Source organism: Gorilla gorilla, chromosome 5 (assembly GCF_029281585.2).
Source record: "Gorilla gorilla gorilla isolate KB3781 chromosome 5, NHGRI_mGorGor1-v2.1_pri, whole genome shotgun sequence".
NCBI classification, from domain to species: domain Eukaryota; kingdom Metazoa; phylum Chordata; class Mammalia; order Primates; family Hominidae; genus Gorilla; species Gorilla gorilla.
This window is the reverse complement of record NC_073229.2, coordinates 45,302,311-45,328,748: the sequence shown is the minus strand read 5'-3', so window position 1 is coordinate 45,328,748 and position 26,438 is coordinate 45,302,311. Positions and strand designations below refer to the sequence as shown.

At 42.8% G+C, this 26,438-nt stretch overlaps 1 long non-coding RNA gene across 3 annotated transcripts; it reads right to left on the bottom strand.

Moving 5' to 3' along the window:
• Positions 1-2,203: 2,203 nt before the first annotated feature.
• On the bottom strand, positions 2,204-26,438 carry LOC101145796 (uncharacterized). Of its 3 annotated transcripts, none has more exons than XR_010134216.1 (6): positions 25,967-26,438; positions 18,300-18,401; positions 13,275-13,352; positions 10,455-10,532; positions 9,447-9,999; positions 2,204-7,687 (listed from the first exon to the last, which is right to left on the bottom strand). It is a non-coding gene; the product is annotated as an uncharacterized lncRNA (long non-coding RNA). The 3 variants fall into 3 exon arrangements; XR_008680670.2 differs by having other exon boundaries at positions 9,789-9,999; positions 25,967-26,139; XR_010134217.1 differs by lacking the exon at positions 25,967-26,438 and adding an exon at positions 21,079-21,261.

Here is a 26,438-nt window from a genome sequence, read left to right as displayed (position 1 = left end):
GTTGGTTGGTTGTTTGTTGTTGTTGTTGTTGTTGTTGTTTTTAGACAGTCTTGCTCAGTCACCCAGGCTGGCAGTGGGTGATGCTCACTGCAACCTCCGCCTCCTGGGTTCAAGCCATTCTCGTGCCTCAGTCTCCTGAGTAGCTGGGACTACAGACATCTGTTACCACGCCCGGCTAATTTTTGTATTTGTAGTAGATATAACGTTTCGCCATGTTGGCAAGGCTGGTCTGGAACTCCTGGCTTCAAGTGATTCACCCACCATGGCCTCCCAAAGTGCTAGGATTACAAGGCATGAGCCACTCTGCCTGGCCAATTGTTGTTTCTTGAGATAGGCAGAATTCTAAGATAGCCCCCCAAGAATTCCCCCTCCACCTGGATATTACAAACCTGCATAATACGCTGAACTGTGAATATGATTAGGGTATGTTATATAGCACAGTTGACTTTAAGCAAGGGAAATCATCAGGGATGAGCCTGGCTTAATCGGGTAAGTCCTTAAAAGAAACTGGGCATCCTGTAGTCCCAGCTTGTCGAGGTGGGAGGATTGCTTGAGCCCGGAGGCTTGAGATCATAGTGAGCTATGACTATACCACTGTACTCTGGCCTAGGTGAGAGTGAGACCCCATCTCTTAAAAAAAAAAAAAAAAAAAAAAAAGAATGGGCTCTTCCCAGAGTCAGAGATTAGAAATGTGAGAGAAATTGAAGAGTTTGAAGTGGGGCTGGCTTTGAAGATGAAAGGGCCACCCGCGTGAAGATGGCCTCTAACTGCTGAGGGCACCCAGCTGACAGCAAGGAAATAGGGATTCTCGTATAACTATGAGAGCTTGGAAGAAGATCGCGAGATCCAAATAAGAATCCAGCTGGCCAGGTGCGGTGGCTCACGCCTGTAATCCCAGCACTTTCGGAGGCCAAGGCGGGCAGATCACCTGAGGTTGGGAGTTCGAGACCAGCCCGATCAACATGGAGAAACCCCATCTCTACTAAAAATACAAAATTAGCCGGGCGTGGTGGTGCATGCCTGTAATCCCAGCTACTCGGGAGGCTCAGGCAGGAGAACCGCTTGAACCGGGAGTTGGAGGTTGCGGTGAGGCAAGGTCACACCATTGCACTCCAGCCTGGGCAACAAGAGCGAAACTCTGTCACAAAGAAAAAAAAAAAATCCAGCCAGCCAATGAAGTTAGTCTTGCTAGATCCTGAGCAGAGAACCCAGATACCCAGTGCCCAGACTTCCTACCTACAGAACTGTGAGTGGATAAATGGGCATTCTTATAAGCTGCTGAGTGTGATAATGTGTTACACAGCAACATAAAACTAATAGTTGTTTTTTTTTTTTTTTTTTTTGAGATGGAGTCTCGCTCTGTTGCCCAGGCTGGAGTGCAGTGGCGGGATCTCGGCTCACTGCAAGCTCTGCCTCCTGGGTTCACACCATTCTCCTGCCTTAGCCTCCCCAGTAGCTGGGACTACAGGCGTCTGCCACCACTCCCGGCTAACTTTTTTTTTGTATTTTCAGTAGAGACAGGGTTTCACCGTGTTAGCCAGGATGGTCTCGATCTCCTGACCTCGTGATCCGCCCGCCTCGGCCTCCCAAAGTGCTGGGATTACAGGCGTAAGCCACCGCACCCAGCCTAAAACTAGTAGATTTCTATTTGGTTGTTTGTTAAAGCAAATAACAGAATGCTAAGACGGAAATGTTACAGCAGAAAATTGGGTTGTATAGGATAGGGTGTCAAGTGCCTCTAAGAGCCACTCTCCATCTAAGAACCTTGCTTTCTCTGTCCCTTTCTTGGGGTCCTGAAACTGACTCTCTGAGCTACCCTCAAATACTTCCTCAATGGATACCTAGAAGCTCATAATTGGGTGGGGCGCAGTGTCTCACGCCTGTATTCCCAGCACTTTGGGAGGCCAAGGCGGGTGGATCACCCGAGGTCAGGAGTTCGAGACCAGCCTGACCAAAATGGAGAAACCCCGTCTCTACTAAAAATACAAAATTAGCTGGGCGTGGTGGCGCATGCCTGTAATCCCAGCTACTCAGGAGGCTGAGGCAGGAGAATCGCTTGAACCTGGGAGGCGGAGGTTGTGGTAAGCTGAAATCGTGCCATTGCATTCCAGCCTGGGCAACAACAGCGAAAGTCTGTCTCAAAAAAAAAAAAAAAAAGAAGCTAATAATTAAATTTTAGATTAATAGAAGCATATATTCCCTAAGTATGTAATTACAATTATTTTTATTTTTTTGTTTCTCTACGTAAGTACAATTTATAAATACAGATATGTATTTGTAGATATTAATTTCACATTTACATATAACAATAGCTACCAATTCATCCCTTAAACTATTTTTTTTTTTTTTTGCAGCACACATGTAGTTACTAGGAATGCAGCAATGGGGGAAAAATATGTCCCCACTCTCCCAAGCTTTCTGGTGCAGAGGAACAGAAGAGGACCTCAAAGGTGTCTTGTCTTGTCTTTTCTTTGAGATGGAGATTTGCTCTTGTTGCCCAGGCTGGAGTGCAATGACGCTTTCTCGGTGGCTCACTGTAAGCTCCACCTCCCAGGTTCAAGCCATTCTCCTGCCTCAGCCTCTCCAGTTGCTGGGATTACAGGTGTGTGCCACCATACTCGGCTAATTTTGTATTTTTAGTAGAGACAGGGTTTTCCCATGTTGGTCAGTCTGGTCTCAAACTCCCGACCTCAGGTGATGCACCCGCCTCAGCCTCCCAAAGTGCTGGGATTACAGGTGTGAGCCACCGTGCCTGGCCAGGTGTCTTTTCTTTTTAAAGAGAAACAGAATCAATATTTTACATATACATATATAATATTTATGAGACCAACAAATCCCAAGATCTGCAGTCAGGAAGCTGGAGACCCAGGAGAGCCAGTGGTATAGATCCAGTTTGAAGGCCAGCAGGCTCAAAATCCAGGAACGGCCAGTGTTTCAGGTTGAGTTCAAAGGCAGAAATAAAACCAATGTCCCAGCTAAAAAACAGTCGGGCAGGAGGAATTCCCTCTTCTTCCTGGGAGGCCAGGCTTTTGTTCTAGTCAGGCTTGCAACTGACGGGATGAGGCCCACCCACATTGGGGAGGGTAATTTGCTTTATTCAGTTTTTTTTTTAATTAAAATTTTATATTTTTAGAGACAAGGTCTCACTATGTTGTCCATGCTGGTCTCAAACTCCTGGGTTCAAGCAATTCTCCCACCTCCATGTCCTGAATTGCTGGGATTACAGGTACAAGCCACCATGCCTGGCACAGTTTATTTATTTAAGAGTTAAACTCGGCTAGGTGCCATGGGTCACACCTGTAATCTCAGCACTTTGGGAGGCCGAGGTGGGCGGATCACTTGAGCTCACAAGTTAGAGACCAGCCTGAGCACTATGGTGAAACCCCTTCTCTACCAAAAATACAAAAAATTAGCCTGGTATGGTGGTGCAGACCTGTGGTTCCAGCTACTCAGGAGGCAGAGGCAGGAGAATCAAGCTTAGGAGGTGGAGATTGCAGTGAGCCATGATCGTGCCATTGCACTCCAGTCTGGGCAACACAATGAGACCCCCTCAAAATATAAATAAAAATTTAAGGCCGGGCGTGGTGGCTTATGTTTGTAATCCCAACACTTTGGGAGGCTGAGGCAGGTGGATCACCTGAGGTCAGGAGTTCGAGACCAGCCTAGCCAACATGGTGAAACCCAATCTCCACTAAAAATACAAAAATTAACTGGGCATGGTGGCAGGTGCCTGTAATCCCAGCTACTTGGGAGGCTGAGGCAGGAGAATCGCTTGAACCCGGAGGCAGATGTTGTGGTGAGCCGAGATTGCACCATTGTACTCCAGCCAGGGCGACAAGAGTGAAACTCCATCTCAAAAAAATAAAAATAAAAATTTAAATTTAAATTTAAAAATGTTAAACTCAGCCAGGCATGGTGGCTTACACCTGTAATTCCAGCACTTTGGAAAGTAGAGGTAGAGGGATTGCTTGAGACCAGGAGTTCAAGACCTGCTTGGGCAACATGGTGAAACCCTGTCTCTACAAAAAATAGAAAAATTGGCCAGGTGTGGTAGCACATGCCTGTAGTCCCAGCTACTCAGGAGGCTGAGGTGAGAAGATCACTTGAGCCCAGGAGGTCGAGGCTGCAGTGAGCCAAGATTGTACCACTGCACTCCAGCCTGGGTGACAGAGAGAGAGACCCTGTCTAAAAAATAATATTAACAATAATATTAATAAGTCAAACTCATCCAAAAATACACTAACAGAACACCCAGAATATTGATTGACCAAATATCTGGGCATATCATGGCCCAGTATAATTAACACATAAAATTAACCATCACAATAGTTTAGTGTAAGAGAAAACAAAATTTAAAAATAAAGAACAATTTTCACCAAACTTAGCATAGTTACAATGAAAGAAACAGATGCAATATTTTTTGCTTAAATTTTTTTTGCCCAATTCATATATATTCAGATGGTTCAAAAATGAGAAAGTATTAAAAGGCATAGAAAAAGTCTTTGGCCTCTCCTTTCCCCCATTCCCTCAATTCCCCCTACCACTTCTACCATAGTTTTTCTTCTCTTTTTTGTTTTGTTTTGTTTATTTTGAGACAGGGTCTCACTGTGTCACCCAAGCTAGAATGCAGTGGTGCAATCATGACTCACTGCAGGTTCAGCCTCCTAGGCTCAAGTGATCCTCCCATCTCAGCCTCCTGAGTAGCTGGAACTATAGGTATATGCCACCACATCTAGCTATTTTTTTAATTTTTTTGTAGAGATGAGATCTATGTTGCACAGGCTGGCCTTAAACTCCTGGGCTCAAGTGATCCTCCCACCTCAGTCACCAAAAGTGCAAGGATTACTGGCATGAGCCATCCCTCCTGGCTTACTTAATTTTTAAATGCATTCTTCCTGATTTTATGAAACTTGCAAATATGAACACAGTCTTATTTTACCTAACTTTTTACATAAAAGGTAAAATATTTACTAATTATTCTGCAGCTCTTTTTCTCAATATATTTTGGAAATCTCTATTTTATCAGTGATTAGTTACAAATAGCATGTTTAAATTTGCATCTGCACAAAACAGCTTATTTTCAAATGAGTTTATCCAACCAGGCAGGAGTACAATCTGCAAACTTCTTTTCCATTGCACCTCTAAACAAGGGAACAAGAAAAAATGTAGATTTATTGGAACTCAAAGGAAGAAGAGAAAATGACATCCTTAATAGTTTTTGATCCAATGAGAAATGAAACACTTTTTGCCTAAAGCAATGTAGTATTCAACAATACCTGAAGTAGGGAATTAGAAGCAGCTGGTGATCAAAGGAAATGTTACATTAATTCAACAAATATTTATTGACCTTTTTCTTCATACTGCAATATTTAGCTATCTATTTTCTTTAAGTAAAGGTGTTCAAGAAATAGCATTAAGTTTTTTAAAAAAAAGATCAAAAATTTTTAATAGGATAGCAATTCCCCCCCTGCCCCAACTTTTTTTTTGAGATGGGGTCTCACTCTGTCACCCAGGCTGGAATGCAGTGGAGCAATCTCAGCTTACTGCAACCTCTGCCTCCCACCTTCAAGCGATTCTCCTGCCTCAGCCTCCCAAGTAGCTGAGATTACAGGCGGCGCCACCACATCCAGATAAATTTCTTTTTTTAAATTTTTGTATTTTTAGTAGAGATGGGGTTTTGCCATGTTGGCCAGGCTGCTCTTGAAACCTGAGCTCAAGGAATCCTCCTGCCTCAGCCTCCCAGAGTGCTGGGATTACAGGCATGAGCCACTGTGCCCAGCCAAAGACAATCCCTTTTTAAAAACATACACAACATATACACACAACACATGTATATAAATGTCTAGAAGTGTATGTGTATATATGTATACACACACACACACATATGCCACCCATATATATACAGTAAAATGTGCTTAACATGCTTAACAGTGTTTATCTTTGGAATGTGGGGGGGAATATATACATATACTCAGTCATATTTTTAATATTTTTAAGCAAAATATAGGATTTTTAAGCAAAAATCCTATTTAATGCCTTGGTAGCTCAAGGCTGCTGCTCAGAGTTCCTTACCTTGAACAGCAGTTATCCAACCTACAGTCCATATTCAGTATTAATGATGAAGGTAAAAACAGTTGAAAATCAGAACAGTTAACATTCCAGTTGATTTACCAGGATTCTATTAATTTGGTTATATAGACAGGAGAATTCTTCTGAAGGTGGCTACTCCCTGGTAAAAAGATGAACTTCCTCTCAGAAGGCAGTGGGGTAAAGAATTTAGGACAAAGACTCTGGAGATAGACTGTTAGTTTGGGCCTATCCAAATGGGTCTACTCTTTACCTAAGACCTTTAAAGGGGAAAAGTGCATGGACCTTGGAGCCCAACAGTCTTGTTTTCCAATTCTGGTTTTGCCACTTCCTCTCTCTAAGCTACAACATCTTCATTGTACTAACCCCTACTCTATAAAATAATTGTGAGGAAAGACACACACACACTCCCACATACATTGTATGTCACATACTGCCTGATAAATAGTAAGTGCTTAATAAATATTAGTTCCTTTACCCTAAAGAGAAAACCATCCTCATCCGCTATAAGCTGCCTTTCATGAAAATATTCCTGCTTTATTTCCATAGCCTTTAAAATATTCTAGACACTTATTTCTTTCTCTCTCTCTTTTTTTTTTTTTTTGAGACAGAGTCTTGCTCTGTCATCCAGGCTCACCTGCAGTGGCATGATCTTGGCTCCCTGCAACCTCCACCTCCCAGGTTCCACAGGTTCAAATGACTTTCATGCCTTAGCCTCCCAATGGGTGTGGGCCACCAAACCTGGCTAATTTTTGTATTTGTAATAGAGACAGGGTTTTGACATGTTGTCCAGCTGGTCTCGAAATCCCGACCTCAAGTTATCTGCCCACCTATGTCTCCCTAAGTGCTGGGATTATAGGCATGAGCCATGGCACCTAGCCCTAGACATTTATTTCTTTTTTGTTTGTTTTTTTATTGTTCATTTGTTTTTTGAGATGGAGTATCACTCTCACCCAGGCTGGAGTGTGGTGGCGTGATCTCGGCTCACTGCGACCTCCGCCTCCCAGTTTCAAGCGATTCTCCTGCCTCAGTCTCCTGAGTAACTGGGACTACAGGTGCATGCCACCACACCCGGCTAATTTTTTTGTATTTTTAGTAGACGCTTCTGGAGGGAAAAGGATTTTTTATCAAAACCTAAACTTTACAGATAGAGGAGGAGTTCTCTTACGGACAACAAAATACCCCTGCAGAATAGGAAGCGCAGTAAGGGTAGGATTTATGGAGATGATAGAAAAGAGGCACCTCCATAATCTAGGAGCCAAAGCATAAGATTGCCTATCTGCTTCTCTCTCAACACACACAATTCCACCCGTCTTCACTTTTCTCTGCCATAAAACACATTTATTGTCCTGGGCTCTAGAAAAATGAGCAAGACCAGGGGAAGAAGTCAACTCTTTCCACAATCAGTGACACTAATCTTGGAGTAAGTGTGAGTGGCTGAGGCATCCCCAGTTATGGGTAGAGAGTCCTCTTCGGTAAGTTCACTCTTCTGCTTGGATCAATTTTGTCTTTTCTGAGGAAATAGTATCCATGTGGCTTGGTTGAGATGTTAAAACTCTGACAGCTCCACAGCACCGGGAATTGCGAAGGCAGAGGGCTCCTAGAAAACAGTAATTCTACTGATGACTCAATGATGACAACTGCTAATTTTCAAATAGCTTAAGAGTCCAGGCACTAAAGTGTGAGTTACTCATGTAAATTTTTATCATCACTCTAAAGATGTCCAGACTAGCTTCATGGACATGTTAACTTCTACAGTTGCAAATGGCCCTGCACCCAGAAGAGCCCCACACTTGGTTCAATGCTCTGCTATCACCATCTGGAGATTGTTAATAATTTTTGAACAAGAGACTCTGTATTTTCATTTTGCACTGGGCCTCACACATCATGCAGTTGGTCTGACAGAATGTCTTCAGACTTATTCTGTTGTCAAGAAAAGGAAACAATTCTTTCCCATACTCTGGATTCTATCCCTTTTTCAAGGTATGTTTGGTGCACAGGGATTGCTTCCCAATCCCTCTTCTGGTGTTTAGGTGGTAAAAGTGAAGTGCAGGGAAAAAAATCAAGAAAGGATTTTTTTTTGGTCTTTTTTTTTTTTTCGAGAAGGATATATTTTTTAAAATAGGTCACTGAACAATAAGAAGTTATGTATGACTGGACATGGTGGCTCACGCCTGTAATCCCAACACTCTGGGAGGCCGAGGTGGGCAGATCACCTGAGGTCAGGAGTTCAAGACCAGCCTGGCTAACATGCCGAAAATTCATCTCTACTAAAAATACAAAAAAAATTAGCCAGGCTTGTTGGCGCTGCCTGTAATCCCGGCTACTCGGGAGGCTGAGGCAGGAGAATCGCTTGAACCCAGGAGGCAAAGGTTGCAGTCAGCTGAGACAGTGCCACTGCACCCCAGCTTGGGCAATGAAGAGACACTCTGTCACAAAACAAAACAAAACAAAAAAGTGATGAATGAGCATTCATGATCAGAAATCAAAGACAAAAAGGGGTAGATTACGTAACTGGGTGTTGCTATAGCTTCCACATATATGAGACCTTTACAGAAAAAGAAAAGAAAGACCAAAGAAATAAGCTTTTTTTTTTTTTTGAGACGGAGTCTTGCTCGGTCGCCCAGGCTGGAGTGCAGTGGCACAATCTCGGCTCACTGCAAGCTCCGCCTCCCAGGTTCACGCCATTCTCCTGCCTCAGCCTCCCAAGTAGCTGGGACTACAGGTGCCCGCCACCACGCCCGGCTAATTTTTTGTATTTTTAGTAGAGACGGGGTTTCGCTGTGTTAGCCAGGATGGTCTGGATCTCCTGACCTCGTGATCCGCCTGCCTTGGCCTCCCAAAGTGCTGGGATTACAGGCATGAGCCACCGCGCCCAGCCCAGAAATTAGCTTTATCCACTTCCTGGGAGGTTAACTCTCCCTCTTCGGCCTCACAGAATCCAATGATCACTCACCAGATAGCAGAAATAGAGCATAGCTGAATGAATTTATGAAGTAAGGAAACTTATAAGTGACTTTTGTTGGGTCAGGTCCCTGACTCACTTTCAAAATTTGTGTATAGTGCATAAGTAAGGAGAAGAACACAAAAGTACCTGTCAACCCCAAAAAAGAAGGGAGAGATGAATCTGCTAATTAGCTTATCAATACTTAAAGATTTAACTGTAGTATTATGATCAGGGAACCAAATTATTTCATCATCTCCCCTCATTCTTCTTCTCCCTCCTTTCAGACCATTTTTTCTCCTAGCTTCTCCTTTTCCCTTGTACCCTCCTGAAAATTTTTTAAGAGGCTAATTAAGGCTCTTCCACCCTCACCCCAAGGCCAAGACATTCGGAATTTATTCCTGCCTCTCTTTACCTGTGACAATGCAGATGGATGCACAGAAAATATACTGTTTCTGGGTCTCAGGGAATAACTGAGGGAAGGTCAGCAACAAAAAGTTCAAGCAGAATGAGAGGAGAAGGGCGCTAATCATAAAAATTCCACCCAGTATGAAGTAGGCTAAAGAGAGAGAGAGAGAGGTATAAGTTCTTTTCAGGGCTCTCTCTGGTTTCAGAGTCCCCCAGTTCTAAAGGTCACATAGTAAAGTTTGGTGGATGTCAGCAGGAAGAAGTAGTTGTGAGGGAAATGACGGGAGGGAGCACTGAGGCTCAGGTTAGTAATGACATTTAGCCCTTCCTTTTTAAATCCAGGACTTACTTGGTTTGTGTTTGGGCATCCAACACATCGTCTTACCACTGCAGTCCATGAAAAGTGCACTGACAAGAACACTGGGATCTCCAGGTAGTTCTGTTTCTACCCAGGAAGAGACGAGGGAAGACCACCAAAGCAGTGTGGTAGCCGGGAAATTACAGATAAGGATCATGGCCCTGTTCAGTTTCTTCATCCACCACCCATGAAGAGGCATCGCCTAAGAAGTAAGTGGGGAAAAAGGGAGGAGTTTCTTTAAATTCTCCATATTTACTTCTCGCCCTTCAAAGACAATTCCTAATGATCCCTCGTTTCTAAAACTCTCTTAAGTCTTCCATTCAAGCCCCAATATCCTCTCTATAGTTTAACTCCTTATTCATTTAACAAATGCTTACTGCATGCCCATAATGTGTCATGCCTTAAGTTCTGTTATATTGTCTTTTAACTGACCCTAATTATTATCCCCACCATTCTAGACTCCAGATTAACAGCACCTCCCCCAAATAAGTTTATCAGGCCCTTCCCCAGCTTGAAACTCCCTTAACTCCTTTTGATTACCTCTAAATATAATCCTTGGGGTAACATCCAAGCCCTTCCTTATTCTAGCCTCAGTCTATCTTTCCAGTTTTATTTGTCTGAGCATGGTGGTACACGCTTGTAATCCCAGCTACTCACGTGGCGGAGGCAGGAGAATCACTTGAACCCGGGAGGCAGAGGTTTCAGTGAGCTGAGATCGCGCCACTGCACTCTAGCCTGGGAGACAGAGCAAGACTCCATCTCAAAAAAATAAATTAATTAAAATAAAATAAATAAATAATTTAAAAGTTTGTAAAGTAAAAGTTATAGTAAGCTAAGGTTAATTTACAATTGAAGAAAAATATTTGTTACAAATTTAGTGTAGCCTAAATGTAGTGTTTATAAAGTCTACAGTAGTGTACAGTATTGTCCTAGGCCTTCACATTCATTCACCACTCACTGACTCACCCAGAGCAACTTCCAGTCCTGCAAGCTCCGTAAGTTTCCTATACAAGTATGCTTTTTTTTGTTTGGAGATGGAGTTTTGCTCTATTGTCCAGGCTGGAGTGCAGTGGCATGATCTTGGCTCACTGCAACCTCCGCTTCCCAGGTTCAAGTGATTCTACTGCCTCAATCTCCCAAGTATCTGGGATTACAGGTGCCCGCCACCATACTGGCTAATTTTTTTGTATTTTAGTAAAGACGGAGTTTCACCATGTTGGCCAGGCTGGTTTCAAACTCCTGACCTCAAGTGATCTACCTGCCTTGGCCTCCCAAAGTGTTAGTATTACAGGTGTGAGCCACTGCACCCAGCCAGGTGTACCATTTAAAAAAATCTTTTATATTGTATTTTTACTGTGCCTTTTCTATGTTTCGATATGTTTAGGTATACAAATATTATCATTGTGTTACAATTGCCTACAATACTCAGTACAGTAACATGCTGCACAGGTTTATAGCCTAGGAGCAATAGGTTATAGCAAACAGCCTAGGTGTGTAGTAGGCTGTACGATCTAGGTTTGTATAAGTGCACTCTGTGAGTCTGCACAAGGATGAAATCACCTAACAACACATTTCTCAGAATGTATCCCTGTCATTAAACAATGCACGACTATTTAAATATGATTAAATGCATATTTAATACTAACTTTTTACTTTTACTTATAAGTAGCAAGGGAAAGGAGTGAATTATAAAACCTTCCATTGTAAATTCATATACATTCAGGAGTCAAGATGTAAAATGTATTTATTACTGTGAGCTGAAGAAAAAGAAGTTGGAAAACATTACTCTAAATGTTGGCCACATGAGGGGGTTGCAAAGAAAGCGTGGAAAAGAAGATCACCAGATGAGAGAGGACTAGAGAATCTTACGATAGATTATTATGTGATTTTTGGCATGTAATATGGAAGTTAGAAAAATTAGAACTGCATTTCTATTTCAAAATTCCTTTCATTCCTATCTACTTGTGTGAACACAATTTCTCATATCCATAAGAATGACAAACAGACATAGAGCTGATTTTGACCTCTGGTCTCATTCTAGCAGTGAGGAATATTCTGCCATGGAAACGTGAATTAGAAAATATTAGTCCCAACGTGCCCAGTGGCTCACGCCTGTAATCCCTACACTTTGGGAGGCCGAGGCAGGCAGAGCGCTTGAGCCCAGGAGTTCACGACCAGTTTGGGCAACATAATGAGATCCCTTGTCTCTATGAAAAATAAAAAAAAAAGAAACTTTAGCTGGGTGTGGTGGCATCTGCCTGTGGTCCCAGCTACTTGGGAGGCTGAGGCAGGAGAATTGCTTGAACCAGGGAGGCAGAGGTTGTAGCGAGCTAAGATTGTGCCACTGCATTCCATCCTGGGCAACAGAGTGAGATGGTCTCAAAAAAGAAGGAAAAAAAGAAAAATAGAGAAAGAGAAAGAGAGGAAGGAAGGAAGGAAGGAAAGTAGGGAGGGAGGGAGGTAGGGAGGGAGATGTTTGGGGAGGGCAGATGGAAAAGAATAGAAAAGAAAGAAAGAGGCCAGGAGCGGTGGTTCATGCCTGTGATCCCAGCACTTTGGGAGGCCAAGGCAGGCAGATCACGAGGTCAGGAGATCGAGACCATCCTGGCCAACATGGTGAAACCCCATCTCTACTAAAAATACAAAAAAATTAGCCGGGCATGGTGGCACGCACCTGTAGTCCCAACTACTCAGGAGGCTGAGGCAGGAGAATCGCTTGAATCTGGGAGGTGGAGGCTGCAGTGAGCCGAGATTGCGCCACTGCACTCCAGCCTGGGTGACATAGTGAGACTGTCTCAAAAACAAAAAAAAAAAAAGAGAGAGAGAGAGAGGAACGGAGGAAGAATAAAAAGACTGAGTTCAAGTAAAAAAGAGAAAGATGGCCGGGCTTGGTTTCTCATGCCTGTAGTCCCAGTACTTTGGAAGGCCAAGGTGGGCAGATCACTTGAGGTCAGGAGTTCAAGACCAGCCTAGCCAACATGATGAAACCCCGTCTCTACTAAAAATACAAAAGTTAACTGGGCATGGTGGCATACGCCTGTAATCCCAGCTACTCGGGAAGCTGAGGCAGGAGAATCACTTGAACCTGGGAAGTGGAAGTTGCAATGAGCCAAGATTGTGCCACTGCACTCCAGCCTGGGCGACACAGTGAGAGTCTGTCTCAAAAAAAAAAAAAAAAAAAAAGAGAGAAAAAGATGTAAAATATCTAATGTTAAAAAAAGCTTTTTTTTTTAATTTGATGATAGATTTAAATCACTATGGTATTTAGAAACCACTGAATACATTTAGAGCAGTGATGGAATACATTTTAAAATGTCATAATTCACAATATACCGGAAATTACATTTTTTTACAACTGTTTAAACTTATGATGTGAAATTTTTAGATGTCAGCTTAAAAATGTAGAAGTGGATACATAATTTTTCAACAGGATATGCTTTCAAAGTTTGAAGACCACTGCTCTAAAGCAGTTCTTACATGTGATGAGCTTCAAGGAGTCAGTCTTGCTAGTTGTGTGACATTGGGCAAGTGACATAAATTCAGCTGTTTCCTTATCTGTAAAATGAGGATAATAACAATACCATATCTCAGTAGCTGTCCAACTTTGGCATTCATCATAATAGCATGGAGGGCTTTTTAAACAGACTGCTAGGTCCTCACCCCTAGAGTTTCTGATTCAGTGGGTCTAGGGCCAGGCCCTAAAATTTGTATTTCTAACAAGTTTCCAGGTGATGCTGATGTTGCTGGTCCAGGAACCACACTCTGAGAACCTTTGGCCTATCTCATAAGGTCACTGAGAAAAATTAAAACATTAGTAGATAAAATGCTTAAACTGTACTGGGACATAGCAGGTGCTAATATGTATTAGCCAATATCATCAATTAGGACTGTATTCACTGTAACAGAAAATTCCACTCCAGTGGATTAAACAGGAAGAAGTCCTGTCTCATTTAATAAGAGGTCCCAAGGTAAATCATCCAGAGGTGGCACTACTGTCAAGAATGTCCCCAGCTCCTGTCTTCTTGCTCAATTGCCTTTGTCCCATGGCTTTCATCATCACGGATGTATGATAGCTGCTGTTCCTCCAGGAATTCTGTCTGCATTCCTGAGAGGCAGAAAGAAGGGCAAAAATGCACAGGGCAAAGAATTGATGGAGTGTTCCAGCCAAGTTGCTCACTTTCAAAAAATGTTTCCCGAAACCCCCACAGTGACGCTGACTTGAATCACAATGATCAGATCCAGGTCACATGTTACCCCAACTACAAAGAAATCAGAAAAAGAAAGAATTTTTAGTTCTCCAGCCACTGTGGTGGAGGAAATCAAAGGAGAATGCAGTTTGAGACAGATAATATATTTCACTTGCCTGAAGGGTACCCATGAACACCAAGAAACTCGTGCAAAATATCAAGTGTATGTGTATTTTTCTGAAGAGTCAGTCCACAGCTTTCATGAGATCCTTAGAGTCCAAAAACAAGGGCTTTCAAGCCCTAGTTTCTTGACTCGAGGGCCTAAATGTTTTCACAAAAAGGATGTCTGCTCCTTTTCATCCCCTCTGTCTGCCATCACATTAAATAATAAAACCTGAGGGCATGGAACTCTCTTAATTGCTGTATCCTTTCCTTTTTTCTAAAAAAAGATACTGAATTCATTCATTGTAAATGCTGCTTATACTATTATATACTTGTCTATAATTTGTCCTAAAATATATTCTTTGGTGTGTGTGTTTTTTTTTTTTTTTTTTTTTTTTTTTTTTTTTTTTTTTTGAGACGGAGTCTCGCTCTGTCGCCCAGGCTGGAGTGCAGTGGCGCGATCTCGGCTCACTGCAAGCTCCACCTCCCGGGTTCACGCCATTCTCCTGCGTCAGTCTCCCGAGTAGCTGGGACTACAGGCGCTCACCACCACGCGCGGCTAATTTTTTGTATTTTTAGTAGAGACGGGGTTTCACGGTGTTAGCCGGGATGGTCTCGATCTCCTGACCTCGTGATCTGCCCGCCTTGGCCTCCCAAAGTGCTGGGATTACATGCATGAGCCACCGTGCCCGGCCTGGTGTGTGTAGGTTTTTAATGTGATTTCCCAAATAGATAATATACTTTTTTTTTTTTTTGTGAGACAGAGTCTTCCTCTGTCACCCAGGCTGGAGTGCAATCGCACCATAATGGCTCACTACAGCCTCAAATTCCTAGGCTCAAGCCAATCTCCCACCTCAGTAACCTGAGTAGCTGGGACTACAGGCATGTGCCAATATAGATAGCTAAGTTCAATTTTTTTTGTAGAGATGAGGTTTCACTATGTTGACCAGGCTGGTCTTGAACTCCTGGGCTCAAGCGATCCTCCCACCTTGGACTCCCAAAGCATGTCCTTGTATATTTTCGTCCTTTGTCATTTGCATAAAGTTGGGGAGCAAGGAACATTAACATCCGAAATAAGTTGCTGTGTCCTGAATTTCAGCCTGGCAATAATACTTGGAGATTTGTGTTCTCTGACTGAAGAAACCAGAAGGGTTTTTAAAGATGAGAGGCAGTAACTGGATTTATTTCTAGGGTGTCTGAAAGACTGACTAATTCAGGAGTAAAACCTAAACACTGAAGGATTTGCATTCTTCAACATATGACTTTCACTTAATGGGAAGACGGAAGACTTATCAACAAAACTACTGGGATCATCTGGAATCTCACCCTGAAAACACTTAGATCAAAAGTACTAATTGTGAAGTATCAGCTGAACAGTGTATAAAACAGGTTGGAAATGAGTTCTACAATTATTAAAATGTTAGAATTGAGAAAGTTTAAATCTATTTAAGAATAGCACATAGGTTTACATTCTGGGTAAAATGCATTTAGAAAGTTAACGTTTGCTACTCCTGACAGTAATGAGTCTGAGTTTGGTAGAAAGAGCCTTCCCATTTACAAATCAGCCAAGAGAATGTTCCACTGTGCAGAGAACAAGCGATTTACAAGAAATGGGGAATACTTTTTAAAATAACGAGCTAGGCTGGGCGCAGTGGCTCAAGCCTGTAATCCCAGCACTTTGGGAGGCCGAGGCGGGAGGATCGCTTGAGCCCAGGAGTTCGAGACCAGCCTGGGCAACATGGTAAAACTCCATCTCTACTAAAAATACATACAAAAAAAAAAAAAAATGTAGCAGGGTGTGGTGATGCATGTCTGTAATCCCAGCTCCTTGGGAGGCTGAGGTACAAGAATCACTTGAACCCAGGAGGTGGAAGTTGCAGTAAGCCAAGATCGTGCCACTGCACTCCAGCCTGCGGGACAGACCGAGACACTATCTCAAAGAAACAACAACAAAAAAGAAATAAAATGACAAGCTAAAAAACTTTAAAAAGTCAGTCTTTCAATAAAATTAATTTTTGCTTTGTCCCAACAATGTTATGTTTAACATAGTTTTGTACCACTTTTCACAGTGAATCATTTTTATTTTTTTAATATCTAACTCAAGCCGCAACTTTTTTTTGCAGTTGAGATAATCTGACTTTCAATCAGCGGATGTATTAGCTCCCTTATGTTGGCCTTAACCTCTTTATGGGTTAAGAAAATTTGGAAAAGGTAAATGGTCATTTCCAAGTTAGGCTCTCTGATGAGAAGAATTCCTGAAATTTGAAAATACACTGATCAAGTTCAGAGTCTCAGCTTCTGGTGTCTCTGCTCTTTAAACATCAAAAAAGAGAAGTGTGACAAATTGATTTTGGGCGGCCATAAAACCATGCTAAATGTTAATATGAATGGTTTCCTTAAATATGGAATTCCCTGCTGTCAAATGGGATGTTAGAAACTGGTTAGAAATTAGTCATATTTGCAAGCTCCCTTACTAGCAGATATCATGGGTTGAACTGTGTTCCACCAAAATTCATACGTTGAAGTCCTAAAACTTGATACCTCAGAATGTGACCCTTATTTGGAGACAGTGCCTTTAGAGAGTTACAGTGAGGTCAACTGAAAGTAGGTCATTAGAATGTGACTTAACCCATCCTAATATGGCCGGTGTCCTTTTAAAAAGGGAAAATTTGGATACAGACATACAAAGAGAGAATACAAGGTGAAGGGACATAGGAAAGAATGGCTATCTACAAGCCAAGCAGAGAAGCTGGAACAGATCTTTCCCTCATTGCCCTCAGAAGGAATCAACTCTACTGAAACCTTGATTTTGGATTTCTAGCCTCCAGAACTGTGAGACAAACACACTTTTGTTGTTTAAGTCGCTCAGTTGTGATATTTTGTTACGGCAGCATTAATAAACTAGTACAGCAGGGATTCTCTGATGTTGTACAAGTTTTCTTTCACTCCTCCCGTTCAAGCACTACTCTCTTCTTTCCCCATGCGAGGACACTGATGTACAAGAAAGGCTGAGCTGTAGCTGAAAAATTTCCCACTCTTTATGCTTATAAACGCTTTCCTAAATACGTGGCATCTTTGATGTCAGAATCTCCCAAGTTTTAGCTTAACATAGAATGTGAGCCAAAGTGTTATATGCAACTTTCATTCTGTCGTTGCTTAAAAGGAAGCTTCTAAGTCACAATATTTTCTTTCCCCTTCCTGCAGGCTGTGATTCTGTTTCACCCATGTGAACAAGGCAATCTTCAGGAGGTCCAAAAGCAGCTAGAAGAACATAGACCCCTGGAGAACTTTGTGGAGAAGAGCTTCTAGAAGTCTCTGGTTTGCCCTTCAACAGCACATTTATATGACAAAGAAAATTTTCTATCTTGCTTAATCATTGTTACTTGGTCTTTATGGTACTAATCAAATAAACATCCTAACTGGAAGAAATCAGAGTAGAATTAAGGACTGATAACTAAAGGGGGGCCAAAATTTACACACACCTACCTAGATTATTCCAAGAGTCTTTTGACTGATTTTACTGTTTTTGGTCTTGTCCCTGTTCAATGCATTCTCCATATTATAACTATAACCTAAGACATAATCTGGTTATACTACCTGCCTATTAAGAAACCACTGCCTAGAGTTGAGTTGTATTGTCTAATACAGTAGCCACTAAAATTCAGTAAAAATTCATTAGTACCAGCCACATTTCAAGTGGTTTTTTTTTTTTTTTTTTTTTTTTTTGAGGCAGGGTCTCTTTCTGTCACCCAGACTGGAGTGCAGTGGTGCAAATACAGCTCACTGATGCCTAGACCTCCCAGGCTCAAGCGATCCTCTCACCTCAGCCTCCCAAGTAGCTGGGACTACAGGGGCATGCCACCATGCCTGATAATTTTTTTGTATTTTTTGTGAAGACAGGGTTTCATCATTTTGTCCAAGCTAGTCTCAAACTCCTGAGGTCAAGGGATATGCCTGCCTCGGCCTCCAAAAGTGCTGGGATTACAGGTGTGAGCCACCATGCCCAGCCTCAAGAGTTTAATAGCCACATGTAGATAGCGATTACTGTGCTGGACAACACAGATACAGGATAAAGTTCTATTGGACAGCATTGGGCTAGGAGATGCATGTCCAAGCCCCCCACATGTCCTGTAAATTTTCTCTCCAGACTTACCTGCTGTCCATAAACTTAGTCAAGGCCACCATGCTGTTTCTCAGCCCTGCATTTGTTCATAATACTGCTGCCAAGGAATACTCTCTCCTCCACCTTGTCCACCTAGAAAACAATTCATTTTTTTTTAAGTATTACCTTATTTACACACATACCCAAAAAACCCCAGAAGCATTGAGTAGTTCAAGAATTAATTTTGAATACATCTTTCCTTTTATCTACTATCCCTACAAAGATTAGCAGATCCAGAGAAGTGTCTTCATTTTAAAAATAAAAGATTTATAGCTTAACAAAAAAACATAATCCAATTAAAAACTAGACAAAAAACTTGAATAGGCATTTCTCCAAAGATATGCAAATGCAAAGAGATACACAACATCACTAATCACTAGGGAAATGTAAATAAAAACCACAAAGAATACCACTTCACACCCACTAGGTCACCTACCTTTAAAAAAAAAAACCCCCAAGCAGAAAATAACAAATGTTGGCAAGGATGAAAAGAAATTGGAATCCTTGTGCACTGTTGGTGAGAATGCAAAATAATATAGCTTCTATGGAAAACAGTATGGCAATTCCTCAAAAAATGAAAAATAGAATTACCATATAACCCAGTAATTCCTTTTCTGGGTATACTCTAAAGAATTGAAGGCATGTAGGCCAGGCACGGTGGCTCACGCCTGTAATCCCAGCACTTTGGGAGGCCGAGGCGACGGATCATGAAGTCAGGAGATCGAGACCATCCTGGCTAACACGGTGAAACCTCGTCTCTACTAAAAATACAAAAAATGAGCCGGGCGTGGTGGCGGGCACCTGTAGTCCCAGCTACCCAGGAGGGTGAGGCAGGAGAATGGCATGAACCTGGGAGGCGGAGCTTGTAGTGAGCCCAGATCGCGCCACTGCACTCCAGCCTGGGCGACAGAGCGAGACTCTGTCTCAAAAAAAAAAAAAAAAAAAAAAAGAATTGAAGGCAGGATCTCAAAGAGATATTTATAAACCCCATGTTCATAGCAGCATTACTCACAATAGCCAAAAGGTGAAAGCAACCCAAGCGACTATTGACAGATGAATGGATAAACAAAATGTGGTATATACATATAGTGAAATATTATTCAACTCTAAAAAGTAAGGAAATTGACATGCTACAACATGAATGAAGCTTGAGAGCACTATGCTAAGTGAAACAAGCCAGTCACAAAAAGGCAAATACTGTATGATTCCATTTATTTGAGGTACCTAGAATAGTCAAATTCATAGACACAAAAAGCAGAATGGTGATGTCCAGAGGCTGAAGGGAGAGGGGAATGGGGAGTTATTTCTTAATAGGTACAGAGTTTCAGTTTTATAAGATGCAAAGGGTTTTGCAGCTAGATGGTAGTGATGGTCGCACAACAATGTGAATGTACCTAACACTACTGAACAGAACACTTAAAAACAGTTAAGATAGGCTGGGAGCAGTGGCTCACACCTGTAATCCCTGCACTTTGGGAGGCCGAGGCGGGCGGACCCCGAGGTCAAGAGATCGAGACCATCCTGGCCAACATGGTGAAACCTCGTCTCTACTAAAAATACAAAAAAAAATTCGCTGGGCGTGGTGGCATGTGCCTGTAATCCCAGCTACATGGGAGGCTGAGGCAGGAGAATCGCTTGAACCCAGGAGGCAGAGATCGTGCCACTGCACTCCAGCCTGGTGACACAGCGAGACTCCATCTCAAAAAAACAAACAAACAAACAAAAAAATGATTAAGATGCTAAATGTTATGTGTATTTTATTACAATTGTTTTAAAAAGGTCCATATTTAAATCTCATTCCGAAAAAGGTAAGTCTTGAGCAAGCCCTGACTCTACCGGAACCCAGTTCACAACCACATCCTCAAACACCCCACGTTCTTTTTTTTTTTTTTTTTTTTTTTGAAGAGACAGAGTCTTGCTCTGTCACTCCAGCTGGAGCACAGTGGCACAATCATAGCTCACTGTAACCTCGAACTCCTGGGCTCAAGCAACCTTCCACCTCAGCCTCTGGAGTATCTAGGACTATAGGTGCAAGCCATCACATCCACTAATTTTTTTTTATTTTTTGTAATTGAGGGAAAGAGGGATGGGGTGGGTGTTCTTGCTTTGTTGCCCAGGCTGGTCTCCAACTCCTGTCTTCAAATGATCCTCCCACCTCAGCCTCCCCCAAAGTGCTGGAATTAAAGGCATAAGCCACCAAGCCTGACCTATCCCATATTCTTAAAACGTACCCCATGATGCTGCTTTTCTAAAGAGAAGGCCACACATGCACAAAAATGCATGCAAGGAACGACCAGCCTGGCCAACATGGCCAAACTCCATCTCTACTAAAAATACAAAAATTAGCTGAGTGTGGTGGCATGCGCCTATAGTCCCAGCTACTCGGGAGGTTGAGGCAGGAGAATCACTTAAATCCAGGAGGCAGAGGTTGTAGTGAGCTGAGATCCCAACACTGCACTCCAGCCTGGGTGACACAGCGAGACTCCGTCTCAAAATAGAAAAAAACAACAGAAGTAAGAGAAGATTCATAAAAAGACGGTTATGGTTGTTTAAATAAGGCTGAAGAGAAATGGAAAGAAGGGTAAGTGTAAAGTGGTGGTTAAGAGAAAAGTCTGCTGGGCAAGAAACATCTCATTCATCTATAGAAGGGTCTTGCAATTCCTGAGTAGATGCATGTGACTAGTGGTGTGCTAGGCAGGGTGTAGCCCAAGTGAAGGAGATTGGGGCAGCTGCCATGAAGCAGGCAGATCCTGGAAAGGTGGGATATTACCTAGGACTCGACTCTGACATTTGCTACAGCATCACCTGGTCTCCTGATCTCCCTTTCTGAGCAAAGCAGGTCTATAAAAAGAGAAAGAAGTTATCAGGAATAACCTAGTGCTAGTTCTGCTCACCCAGGCCAACTCCCATAAAAGTCAGTTCTGCACAATTCAGCTGCAAATAAACCTTCTCTCAATATATAAGCACCATCCAAATCCACCACCCGATACAAAGCAGAGTAAAGGCAAAATGCTCAACAAGGTGGCAGGACCAATATAAATTTAAACATGAATGGAAGAGTGGATATGTTTACAATATGTTAGCTCATCATACAATACAAAAAAAAATTTTTCTTTTCTGAGACAGGGTCTTGCCCTGTCACCCCGTCTAGGCTCTGTTGCAGTCACAGCACACTGCAGCCTCAACCTCCTGGGCTCTAGCAATCCTCCCACTTCAGCCTCCTGGGTAGCTGAGACTACAGGCACACACCACCACGCCCGGCTAATTTTTTTTTTTCGAGACGGAGTCTCGCACTGTCGTCCAGGTTGGAGTGCAATGGCGTGATCTCGGCTCACTGCAACCTCTGCCTCCGGGGTTCAAGCAGTTCTCCTGCCTCAGCCCCCCAAGTAGCTGGGATTACAGGCGCCCGCCACCACGCCCGCCTAATCTTTTGTATTTTTAGTAGAGATGGGGTTTCGCTATATTGGCCAGACTGGTGTCGAACTCCTGACATCGTGGTCCGCCCGCCTCGGCCTCCCAAAGTGCTGGGATTACAGGCATGAGCCACCGCGCCCGGCCGCCCAGCTAATTTTTAAATTTTTTTGTAGAGACAGGGTTTCGCCACGTTGCCCAGGCTGGTATCAAACTTCTGAGCTCAAATAATCCACCTGCCTTGGCCTTCCAGCGTTGGGATTACAAGTGTAAACCATGGCACCCAGCTAAAATGTGATTGTTAATCTATGTTCATCTGACCTAAAGAAATGTGACACTTTAGGAAAAAACAGACATTAGCTATTTAATAAAACAAAATTTTTCTGTGTAATAGTGTTATATACAGGGAATGAACGAGAAATATATTTCTTCAGTTATATGTTTACTGTATATATATATATAATTATGTGTGTATATATTTATATATAAAGCTATATATATAGTTAACTGTACATATATAATTGTGTGTGTATATATATGTGTATGTATATATGATACATACACACAGTTATTCACTGCATTGTTTGTGATGGTGAAAGATTAGAAACAACCTAGTGTCTATCACCAGGAAATGAGTAAAGCCCAAGTGTTCATCACCAGGAAATGGCTTAAACATATTATGGTATATCCATATACAAATGAAGACACTGTATATTAATATAGAAATCTCTTAAGATACAGTGTTAAGTGAAAAAAGTTGGAAAGTATGCCACCTAACAAATAAATAAGAGTGAAAATAGCCGGGTGTGGTGGCTCACATCTGCAATCCCAGCACTTTGGGACGCCAAGGTGGGCAGATCACCTGAGGTCAGGAGTTCAAGACCAGCCTGGCCAACATGGCGAAACCCAGTCTCTACTGAAAATACAAAAATTAGCTGGGCCCAGTGGTGCACGCCTGTAATCCCAGCTACTCAGGAGGCTGAGGCAGGAGAATCGCTTGATCTCTGGAGACAGAGGTTGCAGTGAGCCGAGACTGCACCACTGCCCTCCAGCCTGAGTGACACAGCCAGAAAACCTCTCAAAAAAAAAAAAAAAAAAAAAAAAATTATTCTATCATTCTTTTTTTTGCAGCAGATTCCAGGAAGTCAGCTTTCTTCTCCTTTCACTAGCTTTTCTCTTCTTCCCTCTACCATAAGCACATACATACAAGATTACTTTCAATGTCAGTAAAAATATTCTTTTAAAAGCCATTTTTTTTTTTTTTTTTTTTTTTGAGACGGAGTCTCGCTCTGTCACCCAGGCTGGAGTGCAGTGGCGCGATCTCGGCTCACTGCAAGCTCCATCTCCCGGGTTCACAACATTCTCCTGCCTCAGCCTCCTGAGTAGCTGGGACTAAAGGCGCCCGCCACCACGCCCGGCTAATTTTTTGTATTTTTAATAGAGACAGCACTTTGGGAGGCCAAGGGGGGGCGGATCATGTGTTAGCCAGGATGGTCTCGATCTCCTGACCTCGTGATCCGCCCGCCTCGGCCTCCCAAAGTGCTGGGATTACAGGCGTGGGCCACCGCGCCCGGCAAAAGCCTATTTTGAAAGAGGTTTCTTATTTTCTTATTTTTTTTTTTTCTGAGACAGGGTATCACTCTGTCACCCAGGCTGGAGTGCAGTGGCGCGATCTCGGCTCACTGCAACCTCCGCCTCCCGGGTTCAAGTGATTCTCCTGACTCAGCCTCCTGAGTACCTGGGATTACAGGTACAGGCCACCATGCCTGGCTAATTTTTATGTTTTTAGTAGAGACGGGGTTTCACCATGTTAACCAGGATGGTCTCGAACTCCTGACCTCATGATCCGCCCCCACCTTGGCCTCCCAAAGTGCTGGGATTGCAGGCGTGAGCCACCGCCTGAAAGAGGTTTCTTTTAAGAGTCTGTTTTTACCAGCCAATGTCAACTTCCTTCCTCTCATGAACTCTACCCCTTCCTGGCTAGATTCTGATCATCCTGGTGTATTTGTCACAGACCCAAAATACAAATCTCTAGTCAACAGTACAGAGCTCTTCATGGCTTCCAAAACAAGGCATATTTCCTTCCTAGAATGTTCCTTCTCTGGAATCCTCGTGATTCACTCCTCATTCCTTAGTCTTTGCTTAAATAATGGTAAAGTCTTCCGAATTCATCCTGTTTAAAACTCAACACCCATTCCTCACTCTACCCTACTCCATATTGCCCTTCTCTGATTTCTTTTTCTCCACAATACCATCACCTGAGAAACTGTATTTTCCTCTAGAATAAACTCCACAAATATGGAGATGCTTGTCTTCAATGAATAAAGCCATGTCTATTCAAAACCAATTAGTCAAAATTAGCATCATATTCTTGGTTACTATTTTTTCATAAACTGTCAATTTGGTGTAACCTGGTTCTCATATCCCATTCCCCTTTTCTAGACATTCCTTTAATCAACATACCACTGAAGCTTTCCTTTTCTTTGTAATAATTTCAAAAACCCAGGTCTTTGTGATTGCAATGCTTGCTAGAGGCATCATGCAGGAAATGGCAGAAAACGGATCCTCTTATATGCTGAACCAATAGTTCATGGAATGGTTGTGGGGGGGTCACAGATCTTGTAATCTGAAGAGCCCCATTGACTTAAAAGTAAAAAACACATGGCTGGGCACGGTAGCTCACACCTATAATCCCAGCACTTTGGAAGGCCGAGGTAGATGGATCACCTGAGGTCAAGAGTTCGAGACCAGTATGGCCAACATGGTGAAACCCCGTCTCTACTTAAAATACAAAAAATTAGCTGGGCGTGGTGGTACACATCTGTAATCCCAGTTAATCAGGAGGCTGAGGCAGGAGAATCGCTTGAACCTGGGAGGCAGAGGTTACAGTGAGCCAAGATCGTGCCATTGTACTCCAGATTGGGAGACAAGAGTGAGACTTCATCTCAAAAAAAAAAAAAAAAAAAAGTAAACACAGGCTTTTATGTTATACAGACATGAATGAAAATCCTTGGTTCTGTCACTTACTAGTTGTGGGATGTTGGACTTATTACCAGGTTAAACCCTCTAAGCCTCAGCTTTACTGTGGTTAAATGGATATAAAAATATCCAATCTCTCTAACAGAGTTGTGAGGATTAAATAACAAAATTCGTAAACCTATTTAATAGTACTGGGCATATAACTCCTCAATAAATGTTATTACAATCACTGCGACAGAACAAAGATCACTGGAGGAATATTTCCAAATCGTTAGAGGTTTTAAGATCATCACAACTGTAATCCCAGCACTATGGGAGGCCGAGATGTGTGGATCACTTGAGGTCTGGAGTTCGAGACCAGCCTGGCCAACATGGTGAAACCTCGGCTCTACTAAGTAGCTGGGCGTGGTGGCAAACACCTGAAATCCTAACTACTTGGGAGGCTGAGGCAGGAGAATCGCTTGAACCCGGGAAGCAGAGGATGCAGTGAGCCAAGCTGGCACCACTTCACTCCAGCCTGAGTGACAGAGCTAGACACCATCTCAAAAAAGGAGCACCACTGAACACCACTGTCAGTAACATTAACTGACAGAAAAGACACTAGACACTAGAATTCTATGAGCCCCCAGCAGTGTCAGAAAGTCCTCTTACATGGATTTTGTTTTTTGTTGAAGAAAAAAAACTTCTTAAACAGAGAAATATTGCTAGATTTCTTAGATTAGATAAGGATAAAATGAGAACTATCTTATTCTACTCGTTCGTTGTATTATTCAAGATTCAGTACCCTGCTGGTAAGTTTCATTCAGCGAATCCAGTACACATGAATTAAATGCTAGTTAAGGTACAATGTCTCCAACAGGCACGATGTCAGAATAATGGTTTCTGTCCATCAGAACAAAGGATGAGATGCACCCCTTGGATTTGACTGTAGCCCAATGGTCATCATCGCTGGCTGCACGTTAACATTATCCAGGAAATTTTAAAGCTCTATAGGTGATTCTAAGGAAGAGGAGGACTGAGAGGCCGACTGTTAAGATGCACTGCTACTGTCCGATGAGCACGCACTCATCCATAACCTTACACATTTCCTATTCACCTGATGCCCGGAATCATCAAACAGTGTATTCAACACAGGCACGCCATTTCTGTTTTCCAGGTGACTATCCTCCACAAGATACTGTTATCCAGAGCAGGTAAACTCCCTAGCATCTGTCGCTCAAGAACTTAAATCCCTCCCTGCACCCAACCCATCAACAGTGACTTATTACCATCCACAAGCCAGGCTGCTTCCCGATGCACCTTTTCTCCTGGGGAGTGCCCAGACGAGCGCCATCTGCTCCTGGGTCAGAGGAGTCCTTGCAGAGTCATCGACTTCCTCCTTTCCAAAAGCCCCGTAGGTTGCACTGGAGTCCCGAGGCGAAGCGCCGACACTTCATCTGCCCGTCACCTCCCGATTTTTGCAGTGTGTTTCTTCTGAACAAGAATGTTTGCCCTGGAAGCCAATTCAAGTCCCAGACCTAGGTTTCTCGACATTTCCCCAAGTCCCACCTGCGTCAGGTTGTAGGCTCCGGGGCCAGTCCCTTTCGATCCGCATCAAAAAACCTGGCGATCCCCTTTGGGCACAAGAGCTCAGGGCGTTGGTCCCCGCGATCGCGGAAGCCCACTTCCAGAAAAACTCGACCACTAACAGTAAGCTTCAGGGATCGCAAAAAGGGGCAGAAGGGTTTGCATCCCCTGGCG